The following is a 17342-nucleotide window of genomic DNA, read 5'->3' on the forward strand; positions in this document are numbered from 1 at the left end:
ATGCATGTTACATGTCTTTCCAAAGCTTTACTTGTTATTCTCTATATCTTTATCTAAAGCTTTGATGTATGTTGTCATCAATTACCAAAAAGGGGGAGATTGAAAGCACAAGTGCTCCCTGGGTGATTTTGGTAATTAATTATTGGGGAACGTAGTAATTTCAAAAATATTCCTACGCACACGCAAGATCATGGTGATGCATAGCAACGAGAGGGGAGAGTGTTGTCCACGTACCCTCGTAGACCGAAAGCGGAAGCGTTAGCACAACGCGGTTGATGTTGTCGTACGTCTTCACGATCCGACCGATCAAGTACTGAACGCACGGCACCTCCAAGTTCAGCACACATTCAGCCCGATGACGTCCCTCGAACTCCGATCCAGCCGAGTGTTGAGGGAGAGTTTCGTTAGCACGACGGCGTGGTGACGATGATGATGTTCTACCGACGCAGGGCTTCGCCTAAGCACCGCTACGATATTATCGAGGTGGACTATGGTGGAGGGGGGCACCGCACACGGCTAAAAGATCAATGATCAATTGTTGTGTCTTTGGGGTGCCCCCTGCCCCCATATATAAAGGAGCAAGGGGGGAGAGGTGGCCGGCCAGGAGAGGGGCGCGCCAAGAGGAGTCCTACTCTCACCGGGAGTAGGACTCCCTCCCTTCCTTGTTGGATTAGGAGAAGGGGGAAAGAGGAGAGAGAGAGGAAGGAAAGGGGGGCGCAGCCCCCCTCCTTGTCCAATTCGGACTAGAGGGGGAGGGGGCGCGTGGCCTGCCCTAGCCGCCTCTCCTCTTCTCCACTAAGGCCCATGTAGGCCCATTAAACCCCCCCCCCCCGGGGGGGGGGGTTCCGGTAACCTCCCGGTACTCCGGTATATATCCGATAAACCCCGGAACCATTCCGGTGTCCGAATATAGTCGTCCAATATATCAATCTTCATGTCTCGATCATTTCGAGACTCCTTGTCATGTCCGTCATCACATCCAGGACTTCGAACTACCTTCGGTACATCAAAACATATAAACTCATAATATAACTGTCATCGACACTTTAAGCGTGCGGACCCTACGGGTTCGAGAACTATGTAGACATGACCGAGACATGTCTCCGGCCAATAACCAATAGCGGAACCTGGATGCTCATATTGGCTCCCGCATATTCTACGAAGATCTTTATCGGTCAAACCGCATAACAACATACATTGTTCCCTTTGTCATCGGTATGTTACTTGCCCGAGATTCGATCGTCGGTATCTCAATACCTATTTCAATATCGTTACCGGCAAGTCTCTTTACTCGTTTCGTAATACACCATCCCGCAACTAACTCATTAGTTGTAATGCTTGCAAGGCTTAAGTGATGTGCATTACCGAGTGGGCCCAGAGATACCTCTCCGACAATCGGAGTGACAAATCCTAATCTCGAAATACGCCAACCCAACAAGTACCTTTGGAGACACCTGTAGAGCACCTTTATAATCACCCAGTTACGTTGTGACGTTTGGTAGCACACAAAGTGTTCCTCCGGTAAACGGGAGTTGCATAATCTCATAGTCATAGGAACGTGTATAAGTCATGAAGAAAGCAATAGCAATATACTAAACGATCGTGTGCTAAGCTAACGGAATGGGCCAAGTCAATCACATCATTCTCCTAATGATGTGATCCCGTTAATCAAATGACAACTCATGTCTATGGTTAGGAAACATAACCATCTTTGATCAACAAGCTAGTCAAGTAGAGGCATACTAGTGACACTCTGTTTGTCTATGTATTCACACATGTATCATGTTTCCGGTTAATACAATTCTAGCATGAATAATAAATATTTATCATGATATTAAGGAAATAAATAATAACTTTATTATTGCCTCTAGGGCATATTTCCTTCAGTCTCCCACATGCACTAGAGTCAATAATCTAGATTACACAGTAATGATTCTAACACCCATGGAGTCTTGGTGCTGATCATGTTTTGCTCGTGAGAGAGGCTTAGTCAACGGGTCTGCAACATTCAGATCCGTATGTATCTTGCAAATCTCTATGTCTCCCTCCTTGACTTGATCGCGGATGGAATTGAAGCGTCTCTTGATGTGCTTGGTTCCCATGTGAAATCTGGATTCTTTTGCCAAGGCAATTGCACCAGTATTGTCACAAAAGATTTTCATTGGACCCGATGCACTAGGTATGACACCTAGATCGGATATGAACTCCTTCATCCAGACTCCTTCATTTGCTGCTTCCGAAGCATCCATGTACTCTGCTTCGCACGTAGATCCCGCCACAACGCTTTGTTTAGAACTGCACCAACTAACAGCTCCACCGTTCAATGTAAACACGTATCCGGTTTGCGATTTAGAATCGTCCGGATCGGTGTCAAAGCTTGCATTGACGTAACCATTTACGACTAGCTCTTTGTCACCTCCATAAACGAGAAACATATCCTTAGTCCTTTTCAGGTATTTCAGGATGTTCTTGACCGCTGTCCAGTGATCCACTCCTGGATTACTTTGGTACCTCCCTGCTAAACTTATAGCAAGGCACACATCAGGTTTGGTACACAGCATTGCATACATGATAGAGCCTATGGCTCAAGCATAGGGAACATCTTTCATCTTCTCTCTATCTTCTGCAGTGGTCGGGCATTGAGTCTTACTCAACTTCACACCTTGTAACACAGGCAAGAACCCTTTCTTTGCTTGATCCATTTTGAACTTCTTCAAAACTTTATCAAGGTATGTGGTTTGTGAAAGTCCAATTAAGCGTCTTGATCTATCTCTATTGATCTTGATGCCCAATATATAAGCAGCTTCACCGAGGTCCTTCATTGAAAAACTCTTATTCAAGTATCCCTTTATGCTATCCAGAAATTCTATATCATTTCCAATCAGTAATATGTCATCCACATATAATATCAGAAATGCTACAGAGATCCCACTCACTTTCTTGTAAATACAGGCTTCTCCAAAAGTCTGTATAAAACCAAATGCTTTGATCACACTATCAAAGCGTTTATTCCAACTCCGAGAGGCTTGCACCAGTCCATAAATGGATCGCTGGAGCTTGCACACTTTGTTAGCTCCTTTTGGATCGACAAAACCTTCTGGTTGCATCATATACAACTCTTCTTCCAGAAATCCATTCAGGAATGCAGTTTTGACATCCATTTGCCAAATTTCATAATCATAAAATGCGGCAATTGCTAACATGATTCGGACAGACTTAAGCATCGCTATGGGTGAGAAAGTCTCATCATAGTCAATCCCTTGAACTTGTCAAAAACCTTTCGCAACAAGTCGAGCTTTATAGACAGTAACATTACCGTCAGCGTCAGTCTTCTTCTTGAAGATCCATTTATTCTCAATGGCTTGCCGATCATCGGGCAAGTCAACCAAAGTCCACACTTTGTTGTCATACATGGATCCCATCTCAGATTTCATGGCCTCAAGCCATTTTACGGAATCTGGGCTCACCATCGCTTCTTCATAGTTCGTAGGTTCATCATGGTCTAGTAACATGACTTCCAGAACAGGATTACCGTACCACTCTGGTGCGGATCTTACTCTGGTTGATCTACGAGGTTCAGTAACAACTTGATCTGAAGTTTCATGATCATCATCATTAATTTCCTCACTAATTGGTGTAGGTGTCGCAGAAACCGGCTTCTGTGATGAACTACTTTCCAATAAGGGAGCAGGTACAGTTACCTCATTAAGTTCTACTTTCCTCCCACTCACTTCTTTCGAGAGAAACTCCTTCTCTAGAAAGATTCCAAATTTAGCAACAAAAGTCTTGCCTTCGGATCTGTGATAGAAGGTGTACCCAACAGTCTGTTTTGGGTATCCTATGAAGACACATTTTTCCGATTTGGGTTCGAGCTTATCAGGTTGAAGCTTTTTCACATAAGCATCGCAGCCCCAAACTTTAAGAAACGACAACTTTGGTTTCTTGCTAAACCACAGTTCATAAGGCGTTGTCTCAACGGATTTCAATGGTGACCTATTTAATGTGAATGCAGCCGTCTCTAAAGCATAACCCCAAAACGATAGTGGTAAATCAGTAAGAGACATCATAGATCGCACATATCTAGTAAAGTACGATTACGACGTTCGGACACACCATTTCACTGTGGTGTTCCGGGTGGCGTGAGTTGCGAAACTATTCCGCATTGTTTCAAATGAAGACCAAACTCGTAACTCAAATATTCTCCTCCACGATCAGATTGTAGAAACTTTATTTTCTTGTTACGATGATTTTGAACTTCACTCTGAAATTCTTTGAACTTTTCAAATGTTTCAGACTTATGTTTCATTAAGTAGATATACCCATATCTGCTTAAATCATCTGTGAAGGTGAGAAAATAACGATACCCGCCGCGAGCCTCAATATTCATCGGACCACATACATCTGTATGTATGATTTCCAACAAATCTGTTGCTCGCTCCATAGTTCCGGAGAACGGCGTTTTAGTCATCTTGCCCATGAGGCACGGTTCGCAACTACAAGTGATTCATAATCAAGTGGTTCCAAAAGTCCATCAGTATGGAGTTTCTTCATGCGCTTTACACCGATATGACCTAAACGGCAGTGCCACAAATAAGTTGCACTATCATTATCAACTCTGCATCTTTTGGCTTCAGTATTATGAATATGTGTATCACTACTATCGAGATTCAATAAAAATAGACCACTCTTCAAGGGTGCATGACCATAAAAGATATTACTCATATAAATAGAACAACCATTATTCTCTGATTTAAATGAATAACCGTCTCGAATCAAACAAGATCCAGATATAATGTTCATGCTCAACGCTGGCACCAAATAACAATTATTCAGGTCTAAAACTAATCCCGAAGGTAGATGTAGAGGTAGCGTGCCGACCGCGATCACATCGACTTTGGAACCATTTCCCTCGCGCATCGTCACCTCGTCCTTAGCCAATCTTCGCTTAATCCGTAGTCCCTATTTCGAGTTGCAAATATTAGCAATAGAACCAGTATCAAATACCCAGGTGCTACTGCGAGCATTAGTAAGGTATACATCAATAACATGTATATCACATATACCTTTGTTCACCTTGCCATCCTTCTTATCCGACAAATACTTGGGGCAGTTCCGCTTCCAGTGACTAGTCTGTTTGCAGTAGAAGCACTCAGTCTCAGGCTTAGGTCCAGACTTGGGTTTCTTCTCCTGAGCAGCAACTTGTTTGTTGTTCTTCTTGAAGTTCCCCTTCTTCTTCCCTTTGCCCTTTTTCTTGAAACTGGTGGTCTTGTTGACCATCAACACTTGATGCTCCTTCTTGATTTCTACCTCCGCAGCCTTTAGCATTGCGAAGAGCTCGGGAATTGACTTATCCATCCCTTGCATGTTATAGTTCATCAAGAAGCTCTTGTAGCTTGGTGGCAGTGATTGAAGAATTCTGTCAATGACGCTATCATCCGGAAGATTAACTCCCAGTTGAATCAAGTGATTGTTATACCCAGACATTTTGAGTATATGCTCACTGACAGAACTATACTCCTACATCTTACAACTGTAGAACTTATTGGAGACTTCATATCTCTCAATCCGGGCATTTGCTTGAAATATTAACTTCAACTCCTGGAACATCTCATATGCTCCATGACGTTCAAAACGTCGTTGAAGTCCCGGTTCTAAGCCGTAAAGCATGGCACACTGAACTATTGAGTAGTCATCAGCTTTGCTCTGCCAGACGTTCATAACATCTGGTGTTGCTCCTGTAGTAGGTCTGGCACCTAGCCATGCTTCTAGGACGTAATTCTTCTATGCAGCAATGAGGATAATCCTCAAGTTACGGACCCAGTCCGTGTAATTGCTACCATCATATTTCAACTTTGCTTTCTCAAGAAACGCATTAAAATTCAACGGAACAACAGCACGGGCCATCTATCTACAACAACATAGACAAGCAAGATACTATCAGGTACTAAGTTCATGATAAATTTAAGTTCAATTAATCATATTACTTAAGAACTCCCACTTAGATAGACATCCCTCTAATCCTCTAAGTGATCACGTGATCCAAATCAACTAAACCATGTCCGATCATCACGTGAGATGGAGTAGTTTCAATGGTGAACATCACTATGTTGATCATATCTACTATATGATTCACGCTCGACCTTTCGGTCTCAGAGTTCCGAGGCCATATTTGTTATATGCTAGGCTCATCAAGTTTAACCTGAGTATTCCGCGTGTGCAACTGTTTTGCACCCGTTGTATTTGAACGTAGAGCCTATCACACCCGATCATCACGTGGTGTCTCAGCACGAAGAACTTTCACAACGGTGCATACTCAGGGAGAACACTTATACCTTGATAATTTAGTAAGAGATCATCTAATAATGCCACCGTCAATCAAAGCAAGATAAGATGCATAAAAGATCAACATCACATGCAATCAATATAAGTGATATGATATGGCCATCATCATCTTGTGCTTGTGATCTCCATCTCCGAAGTCCCGTCATGATCACCATCGTCACCGGTGCGACACCTTGATCTCCATCGTAGCATCGTTGTCGTCTCGCCAATCTTATGCTTCTACGACTATCGCTACCGCTTAGTGATGAAGAAAAGCATTATAGGGCGATTGCATTGCATACAATAAAGCGACAACCATATGGCTCCTGCCAGTTGCCGATAACTCGGTTAAAAAACATGATCATCTCATACAATAAAATTTAGCATCATGCCTTGACCATATCACATCACAACATGCCCTGCAAAAACAAGTTAGACGTCCTCTACTTTGTTGTTGCAAGTTTTACGTGGCTGCTACGGGCTGAGAAAGAACCATTCTTACCTACGCATCAAAACCACAACGATAGTTTGTCAAGTTGGTGCTGTTTTAACCTTCGCAAGGACTGGGCGTAGCCACACTCGGTTCAACTAAAGTTGGAGAAACTGACACCCGCCAGTCACCTGTGTGCAAAGCACGTCGGTAGAACCAGTCTCGCGTAAGCGTACGCGTAATGTCGGTCTAGGCCGCTTCATCCAACAATACCGCCGAACCAAAGTATGACATGTTGGTAAACAGTATAACTTATATCGCCCACAACTCACATGTGTTCTACTCGTGCATATGACATCTACGCATAAAACCAGGCTCTGATGCCACTGTTGGGGAACGTAGTAATTTCAAAAATATTCCTACGCACACGCAAGATCATGGTGATGCATAGCAACGAGAGGGGAGAGTGTTGTCCACGTACCCTCGTAGACCGAAAGCGGAAGAGTTAGCACAACGCGGTTGATGTTGTCGTATGTCTTCACGATCCGACCGATCAAGTACTGAACACACGGCGCCTCCAAGTTCAGCACACGTTCAGCCCGATGACATCCCTCGAACTCCGATCTAGCCGAGTGTTGAGGGAGAGTTTCGTCAGCACGACGGCGTGGTGACGATGATGATGTTCTACCGACGCAGGGCTTCGCCTAAGCACCGCTACAATATTATCGAGGTGGACTATGGTGGAGGGGGCACCGCACACGGCTAAAAGATCAATGATCAATTGTTGTGTCTTTGGGGTGCCCCCTGCCACCGTATATAAAGGAGCAAGGGGGGTGAGAGGCGGCCGGCCAGCAGAGGGGCGCGCCAGGAGGAGTCCTACTCCCACCGGGAGTAGGACTCCCTCCCTTCCTTGTTGAATTAGGAGAAGGGGGAAAGAGGAGAGAGAGAGGAAGGAAAGGGGGGGGGGCGCCGCCCCCCTCCTTGTCCAATTCGGACTAGAGGGGGAGGGGGCGCGCGGCCTGCCCTAGCCGCCTCTCCTCTTCTCCACTAAGGCCCATGTAGGCCCATTAAACCCCCCGGGGGGTTCCGGTAACCTCCCGGTACTCCGGTATATATCCGATAACCCCCGGAACCATTCCGGTGTCCTAATATAGTCGTCCAATATATCAATCTTCATTTCTCGACCATTTCGAGACTCCTCGTCATGTCCGTGATCACATTCAGGACTCTGAACTACCTTCGGTACATCAAAACATATAAATTCATAATATAACTGTCGTTGAAACTTTAAGCGTGCGGACCCTACGGGTTTGAGAACTATGTAGACATGACCGAGACATGTCTCTGGCCAAAAACCAATAGCGGAACCTGGATGCTCATATTGGCTCCCACATATTCTACGAAGATCTTTATCGGTCAAACCGCATAACAACATACGTTGTTGCCTTTGTCATCGGTATGTTACTTGCCCGAGATTCGATTGTCGGTATCTCAATACCTAGTTCAATCTCGTTACCGGGAAGTCTCTTTACTCGTTCCGTAATACATCATCCTGCAAGTAACTCATTAGTTGTAATGCTTGCAAGGCTTAAGTGATGTGCATTACCGAGTGGGCCCAGAGATACCTCTCCGACAATCGGAGTGACAAATCCTAATCTCGAAATACGCCAACCCAACAAGTACCTTTGGAGACACCTGTAGAGCACCTTTATAATCACCCAGTTACGTTGTGACGTTTGGTAGCACACAAAGTGTTCCTCCGGTAAACGGGAGTTGCATAATCTCATAGTCATAGGAACATGTATAAGTCATGAAGAAAGCAATAGCAGAATACTAAACGATCGTGTGCTAAGCTAACGGAATGGGCCAAGTCAATCACATCATTCTCCTAATGATGTGATCCCATTAATCAAATGACAACTCATGTCTATGGCTAGGAAACATAACCATCTTTGATCAACAAGCTAGTTAAGTAGAGGCATACTAGTGACACTCTGTTTGTCTATGTATTCACACATGTATCATGTTTCCGGTTAATACAATTCTAGCATGAATAATAAACATTTATCATGATATTAAGGAAATAAATAATAACTTTATTATTGCCTCTAGGGCATATTTCCTTCATTAATGTCAACATATCTCTTGTTGGACTAATGCTTCTACCTAGTATGTTTCAGATAAGTTCAACAATGGAGTGGCATGGACTAGAGGATGTGGAACCCCTTCAAGATGCCGAGGACAAAGGATTGGCTCAAGCTCAAAGCTCAGGACTCTACTTTTTCTATTTTAGTGGTCCAAGATCACATTGAGTCCATAGGAAAGCCAATACTATTAAGAGGGGATGAGGTGTTGCTTAATGGCTTGCTTGCTCAAAGTGCTTAGTGATATGCTCCAAAGCTCTCAACCAGTTTCTCACATCCACATATGTTCCAAAACAAAAGTCAAACTCGGCCCCACCGAAACTTTCTATCCGGCGCCACCGAGTTCAGTTGACATAGCCACTGCCAGAAACCCTAGTCTTTTCGGTCTCACCGATGGGATCTCGGTCTCACCGAGATGGGCTTGCAAACTCTTTGTTGCCTATTGCAATAATTTTGGTCCCACCGAGATATGCAATCGGTCCCACCGAGTTTGCTTGGCCAACTCTCTGTTTCGCTTATTACCCAAATCGGTCCCACCGAGTTTGTGTAATCGGTCAAACCGAGTTGAGGCTTTACCCTAACCCTAGCACATCGGTCCTACCAAGTTGATCATATCGGTCCCACCGAAATGCCTAACGGTCACATTATGAACTAAATCGGTCTGACCGAGTTTAATGATTCGGTCCCACCGAGTTTGGTAAATTGTGTGTAACGGTTATATTTTGCGTGGAGGCTATATATACCCCTCCACCCACTCTTCATCCGTGGAGAGAGCCATCAGAACATGCCTACACTTCCAACATATATTTTCTGAGAGAGAACCACCTACACTTGTGTTGAGGTCAAGATATTCCATTCCAACCACATAAATCTTGATCTCTGGCCTTCCCCAAGTTGCTTTCCACTCAAATCATCTTTCCACCAAATCCAATCCTATGAGAGAGAGTTGAGTGTTGGGGAGACTATCATTTGAAGCACAAGAGCAAGGAGTTCATCATCAACACACCATTTGTTACCTCTTGGAGAGTGGTGTCTCCTAGATTGGTTAGGTGTCACTGGGAGCCTCCGTCAAGATTGTCGAGTTGAACCAAGGAGTTTGTAAGGGCAAGGAGATCGCCTACTTCGTGAAGATCTACCCGAGTGAGGCAAGTCCTTCATGGGCGATGGCCATGGTGGGATAGACAAGGTTGCTTCTTCGTGGACCCTTCGTGGGTGGAGCCCTCCATGGACTCGCGCAACCGTTACCCTTCGTGGGTTGAAGTCTCCATCAACGTGGATGTACGATAGCACCACCTATCGGAACCACGGATAAAAAATCTCCGTGTCTCCAAATTGCGTTTGCACACTCCAATCCCATCCCTTTACATTCTTGCAACTTGCATGCTTTACTTTCCGCTGCTTATTTACTCTTGTCATGCTTGCTTGATATGTATTGTGAATGTTTAAACTTGTGTCAAAACTCCACAACAACTTAAGGAAATTAAAAACTACAACTTTCTTCTTAGAGTCTATTCACCCCCTCTAGACACCTCTTCTCGATCCTTTCAGCGGCCCCGGACCGACATTACGCGTACGCTTATGCGAGACTGGTTCTACCGACGTGCTTCGCACACTGGTGTCTGGCGGGTGTCAGTTTCTCCAACTTTAGTTGAATCGAGTGTGGCTGCGCCCGGTCCTTGTTGAAGGTTAAAACAACACATACTTGACGGAATATCGTTGTGGTTTTGATGCGTAGGTAAGAACAGTTCTTGCTCAGCCCGTAGCAGCCACGTAAAACATGCAACAACAAAGTAGAGGACGTCTAACTTGTTTTTCCAGGGCATGTTGTGATGTGATATGATCAAGACATGATGCTAAATTTTATTGTATGAGATGATCATGTTTTGTAAAAAAGTTATCGGCAACTGGCAGGAGCCATATGGTTGTCGCTTTATTGTATGAAATGCAATTGTCATGTAATTGCTTTACTTTATCACTAAGAAGTAGAGATAGTCGTAGAAGCAATAGTTGGCGAGACAACAACGATGCTACGATGGAGATCAAGGTGTCGCGCCGGTGACGATGGTGATCATGATGGTGCTTTAGAGACGAAGATCAAAGGCACAAGATGATGATGGGCATATCATATCACTTATATTGATTGCATGTGATGTTTATCCTTTATGCATCTTATTTTGCTTAGACCGATGGTAGCATTATAAGATGATCTCTCACTAAATTTCAAGGTATAAGTGTTCTCCCTGAGTATGCACCGTTGCAAAAGTTCGTCGTGCCGAGACACCACGTGATGATCGGGTGTGATAAGCTCTATGTTCACATACAACGGGTGCAAGCCAGTTTTCCACACGCAGAATACTCGGGTTAAACTTGACGAGCCTAGCATATGGAGATATGGCCTCGGAACACTGAGACCGAAAGGTCGAGCGTGAATCATATAGTAGATATGATCAACATAGTGATGTTCACCATTGAAAACTACTCCATCTCATGTGATGATCGGACATGGTTTAGTTGATATGGATCGCGTGATCACTTAGATGATTAGAGGGATGTCTATCTAAGTGGGAGTTCTTAAGTAATTTGATTAATTGAACTTTAATTTTGTCAGAGTAAATGGCCACGGGTAGCCTAACCGACTGCCCCTGGCTCTTCCAAAAAATTATCAGGCCTTTGGGCCTTCAAGCATTCCAAGCATTGGGCTGCCTTCCTTGGCCGGCTACCCCTGAAGCCGACTCATGGAAGGCGACCCAGCCTCGGCAACCTTCCCCCCAGGATAACCACGGGGTGGCCGACTCCAGGAAGCCGGCCGTAGAGGATGCCGACTCCCAGAAGCCAGCCACGAGGAACGCCGACTCCAAGAAGCCGGCCAAGACCGCAACCACCGAAACTACCCCACATAACGGTGACAAGACGGGGTGTGGCCACAGTGCGGCCCACTACCCCCAAAGCCCGAGGCAGGCATGGCCACAGGACGCCGTACGGGACAGCCATCTCCCGTCCGGCTCGACACTGTAGCCATGCTGGCCTCAACGTCACCCACGGCAGACGCCAGTACAGCCCGCGGGCGGCGGGCCCCTTCAGCCAGAGAGATGCGCGAAGGCGACCCAGCCTCCCCCAGTCGGCCAAGGGCGTAGCCGGCCCCCAGAAGCCGGCTACTCCCTCCCTCGAGGCATGTGCCACATTAAGGAGACAAGACGAGGTAAGGCTACAGTGAGCACCCTCGAGGCGGCACACTGTAGCCACGCTTACCTCGTCGAAGCCCTCGTCATCAGGGGCAAGGCTACAGTAAGTAGCCGCCGACAAGACCCAAGGCAGTGGGGCCGGCCTGTCGACCAAGAGGCCGGCAGCCGGCGGGACCCACCAGTCGGCGGGCCCCAACAGCCGGTGGAGAAGCCGGCGAGCGTAGACACTGACGGCTGGGACCAGTGCCCAACCGGATTACAATTGTACCCCCGGGGGGTAGGCCTATATAAACCCCCGGGGCACCCATGCAAAGGGTTGGCTTCTGAGCATTGACACCCACCATAGAGAGAGAGAGAGAAGCAGGAGCTAGCCTTGTTCTTCTTCTCCCTTGAACCCAACAGCTCTAGGAGCGATTGTAGCTACTCTTTCCGATCTAGTGATCATGCGGAGACCCCGCAGAGCAGGACTAGGGGTGTTATCTCCTCGGAGAGCCCCGAACCTGGGTAAGATTCGCCGGTGTGCATGTCTTCGCCTCATTCCGTTTCCAGGCACCGGCGACGTCTTACTGGCACCCACTATGATAAGCCATCCGTTGGCATATGTCGCACCTACCACCCGACAAATTTATCATGAACTTAGTACCTGATAGCATTTTGCATGTCTATGTTGTTGTAGATAGATGGCCCGTGCTGTTGTTCCGTTGAATTTTAATGCGTTCCTAGAGAAAGCTAAGTTGAAAGATGATAGTAGCAACTACACAGACTGGGTCCATAACTTGAGGATTATCCGCATTGCTGCACAGAAGAATTACGTCCTGGAAGCACCGCTAGGTGCCAAACCCGTTGCAGGAGCAACGCCAGATGTTATGAACATCTGGAAGAGCAAAGCTGATGACTACTTGATAGTTTAGTGTGCCATGCTTTACGGCTTAGAACCGGGACTTCAACGACGTTTTGAACGTCATGGAGCATATGAGATGTTCCAGGAGTTGAAGTTAATATTTCAAGCAAATGCCCGGATTGAGAGATATGAAGTCTCCAATAAGTTCTACGGCTGCAAGATGGAGGATAATAGTTCTGTCAGTGAGCATATACTCAAAATGTCTGGGTATAACAATCACTTGATTCAACTGGGAGTTAATCTTTCGGATGATAGTGTCATTGACAGAATTCTTCAATCACTACCACCAAGCTACAAGAGCTCCGTGATGAACTATAACATGCAAGGGAAGGATAAGACAATTCCCGAGCTCTTCGCGATGCTAAAGGCTACAGAGGTAGAAATCAAGAAGGAGCATCAAGTGTTGATGGTCAACAAGACCACCAGTTTCAAGGAAAAGGGTAAAGGGAAGAAGGGGAACTTCAAGAAGAACGGCAAGCAAGTTGCTGCTCAGATGAAGAAACCCAAGTCTGGACCTAAGCCTGAGACTGAGTGCTTCTACTGCAAAGGGACTGGTCACTGGAAGCAGAACTGCCCCAAGTATTGGCGGATAAGAAGGATGGCAAGGTGAACAAAGGTATATGTGATATACATGTTATAGATGTGTACATGACTCATGCTCGCAGTAGCACCTGGGTATTTGATACTGGTTCTGTTGCTAATATTTGCAACTCGAAACAAGGACTACGGATTAAGCGAAGATTGGCTAAGGACGAGGTGACGATGCGCGTGGGAAATGGTTCCAAAGTCGATGTGATCGCGGTCGGCATGCTACCTCTACATCTACCTTCGGGATTAGTTTTAGACCTGAATAATTGTTATTTGGTGCCAGCATTGAGCATGAACATTATATCTGGATCTTGTTTGATGCGAGACAGTTATTCATTTAAATCAGAGAATAATGGTTGTTCTATTTATATGAGTAATATCTTTTATGGTCATGCACCCTTGAAGAGTGGTCTATTTTTATTGAATCTCGATAGTAGTGATACACATATTCATAATATTGAAGCCAAAAGATGCAGAGTTGATAATGATAGTGCAACTTATTTGCGGCACTGCCGTTTAGGTCATATTGGTGTAAAGTGCATGAAGAAACTCCATTCTGATGGACTTTTGGAATCACTTGATTATGAATCACTTGGTACTTGCGAACCATGCCTCATGGGCAAGATGACTAAAACCCCGTTCTCTGGAACAATGGAGCGAGCAACAGATTTGTTGGAAATCATACATACTGATGTATGTGGTTCAATGAATATTGAAGCTCGCAGCGGGTATCGTATTTTCTCACCTTCACAGATGATTTGAGCAGATATGGGTAGATCTACTTGATGAAGCATAGGTCATAAACATTTGAAAAGTTCAAAGAATTTCAGAGTGAAGTGGAAAATCATCGTAACAAGGAATTTAAGTTTCTACGATTTGATTGTGGAGGAGAATATTTGAGTTACGAGTTTGGTCTTCATTTGAAACAATGCGGAATAGTTTCGCTGAAGGAAATATGCCCTAGAGGCAATAATAAAGTTGTTATTTATATTTCCTTATATCATGAGAAATGTTTTTTATTCATGCTAGAATTGTACTCACCGGAAACTTAGTACATGTGTGAATACATAGACAAACAGAGTGTCACTAGTATGCCTCTACTTGACTAGCTCATTGAATCAAAGATGGTTAAGTTTCCTAGCCATAGACATGAGTTGTCATTTGGTTAACGGGATCACATCATTAGATAATGATGTGATTGACTTGACCCATTCCGTTAGCTTAGCACTTGATCGTTTAGTATATTGCTATTGCTTTCTTCATGACTTATACATGTTCCTATGACTATGAGATTATGCAACTCCCGAATACCGGAGGAACACTTTGTGTGCTACCAAACATCACAACGTAACTGGGTGATTATAAAGGTGCTCTATAGGTGTCTCCGATGGTATTTGTTGAGTTGTCATAGATCAAGATTAGGATTTGTCACTCCGATTGTCGGAGAGGTATCTCTGGGCCCTCTCGGTAATGCACATCACAATAAGCCTTGCAAGCAATGTGACTAATGAGTTAGTTGCGGGATGATGCATTACGGAACGAGTAAAGAAACTTGCCGGTAACGAGATTGAACTAGGTATTGAGATACCGACGATTGAATCTTGGGCAAGTAACATACCGATGACAAAGGGAACTAGGTATGTTGTTATGCGGTTTGACCGATAAAGATCTTCGTAGAATATGTAGGAGCCAATATGAGCATCCAGGTTCCGCTATTGGTTATTGACCGGAAACGAGTCTCGGTCATGTCTACATAGTTCTCGAACCCGTAGGGTCCGCACGCTTAACGTTCCGTGACGATCGGTAATATGAGTTTATGTGTTTTGATGTACCGAAGGTAGTTCGGAGTCCCGGATATGATCACAGACATGACGAGGAGTCTCGAAATGGTCGAGACATAAAGATCGATATATTGGATGACTATGTTTGGACTTCGGAAGGGTTCCCGGCAAGTTCGGACAAATACCGGAGTACCGGGGGGTTACCGTAACCCCCCGGGGAGTGTAATGGGCCTATTGGGCCTTAGTGGAGAAGAGGAGGGGCGGCCAGGGCAGGCTGCGTGCACCCTCCCCCTCTAGTCCGAATTGGACAAGGAGGGGGCGGCGCCCCCCTTTCCTTCCTCCTCTCTCCTTCCCTCTCTCCTACTCCTACTCTTGGAAAGGTTGGAGTCCTACTCCCGGTGGGAGTAGGACTCCCCTTGGGACGCGCCTAGGAAGGGCCGGCCCCTCCCCCTCCTCCACTCCTTTATATACGTAGGAGGGGGGCACCCCATAGGCACACAAGTTGATCAGTTGATCTTTTAGCCGTGTGCGGTGCCCCCTCCACCATAATCGACCTTTATCATATCGTAGCGGTGCTTAGGCGAAGCCCTGTGTCGATAGCATCATCATCACCGTCATCACGCCGTCGTGCTGACGGAACTCTCCCTCGAAGCTCTTCTGGATCGTGAGTTCGAGGGACGTCATCGAGCAGAACGTGTGCTGAACTCGGAGGTGCCGTACGGTCGGTACTTGGATCGGTCGGATCGTGAAGACGTACGACTACATCAACCGCGTTGTTATAACGCTTCCGCTTTCGGTCTATGAGGGTACGTGGACAACACTCTCCCATCTCGTTGCTATTCATCACCATGATCTTGCGTGTGCGTAGGATTTTTTTTTAAATTACTACATTCCCCAATAGTGGCATCCGAGCCAGGTTTATGCGTAGATGTTATATGCACGAGTAGAACACAAGTGAGTTGTGGGCGATACAAGTCATACTGCTTACCAGCATGTCATACTTTGATTCGACGGTGTTCTTGGATGAAGCGGCCCGGACTGACATTACGCGTACGCTTACGCGAGACTAGTTCTACCGACGTGCTTTGCACACAGGTGGATGGCGGGTGTCAGTTTCTCCAACTTTAGTTGAATCGAGCGTGGCTACGCCCGGTCCTTGTGAAGGTTAAAACAGCACATACAGCACATACGCCCGGTCCCGTAGCAGCCACATAAAACTTGCAACAACAAAGTAGAGGACGTCTAACTTGTTTTTGCAGGGCATGTTGTGATGTGATATGGTCAAGACATGATGCTAAATTTTATTGTATGAGATGATCATGTTTTGTAACCGAGTTATCGGCAACTGGCAGGAGCCATATGGTTGTCGCTTTATTGTATGAAATGCAATCGCCATGTATTGCTTTACTTTATCACTAAGTGGTAGTGATAGTCGTAGAAGCAATAGTTGGCGAGACGACAATGATGCTACGATGGAGATCAAGGTGTCGCGCCGGTGACGATGGTGATCTTGACGGTGCTTTGGAGATGGAGATCAAAGGCACAAGAAGATGATGGCCATATCATATCACTTATATTGATTGCATGTGATGTTTATCTTTTATGCATCTTATTTTCCTTAGATCGACGGTAGCATTATAAGATGATCTCTCACTAAATTTCAAGGTATAAGTGTTCTCCCTGAGTATGCACCGTTGCGAAAGTTTGTCGTGCCGAGACACCACATGATGATTGGGTGTGATAAGCTCTACGTTCACATACAACGTGTGCAAGCCAGTTTTGCACACGCAGAATACTCGGGTTAAACTTGACGAGCCTAGCATATGCAGATATGGCCTCGGAACACTGAGATCGAAAGGTCGAGCGTGAATCATATAGTAGATATGATCAACATAGTGATGTTCACCATTGAAAACTACTCCATCTCACGTGATATTCGGACATGGTTTAGTTGATATGGATCACGTGATCACTTAGATGATTAGAGGGATATCT

This window comes from Aegilops tauschii, chromosome 1 (genome assembly GCF_002575655.3).
Source record: "Aegilops tauschii subsp. strangulata cultivar AL8/78 chromosome 1, Aet v6.0, whole genome shotgun sequence".
Lineage (NCBI taxonomy): Eukaryota > Viridiplantae > Streptophyta > Magnoliopsida > Poales > Poaceae > Aegilops > Aegilops tauschii.